The following is a 459-nucleotide window of genomic DNA, read 5'->3' as shown; positions in this document are numbered from 1 at the left end:
GCAGAAAGAAATATCCTTTATTGAAATGCACTTTTCTTTGTCCCAGATCAAGGTCTTAATTTGTTTAATTCTGACTGACATTAACTTTGGTTTTGGGATGAATTCCCAAATCCATGTTGAAGACAAAATTATTTTTTATTACTGGCTCCTGTTCAAAGTCTTACTGCAACTAAAATGCATATCCATGAAAACCATTGCCATTTTATGACCTCTTTCCTATTTCTAAGCCTTTTTGTTGAATCGTATCATTATAAAAAGCTTCTAAAGGTGTTCTGCTTTTAGAGGAGTTATTTCTGAGGCTGAGGAGTTGGTCCAGAAGCAGCAAGTAGCCGGGAACGGCCACATCCATGCCTCTTTAACCTTTTGGGGCATCCCAGGGTTAGCCACCAGAGCAGAGGGCGCACACCCCGACCGGCCCTACTACTGCTGCCGCCTGCTCCCCCCGGGGCTCTGCGCCCA

This window comes from Pygoscelis adeliae, unplaced genomic scaffold (assembly GCF_000699105.1).
Source record: "Pygoscelis adeliae isolate BGI_AS28 unplaced genomic scaffold, ASM69910v1 Scaffold358, whole genome shotgun sequence".
In the NCBI taxonomy this organism is placed as follows: domain Eukaryota; kingdom Metazoa; phylum Chordata; class Aves; order Sphenisciformes; family Spheniscidae; genus Pygoscelis; species Pygoscelis adeliae.
Note: the sequence above shows the minus strand (reverse complement) of the source record.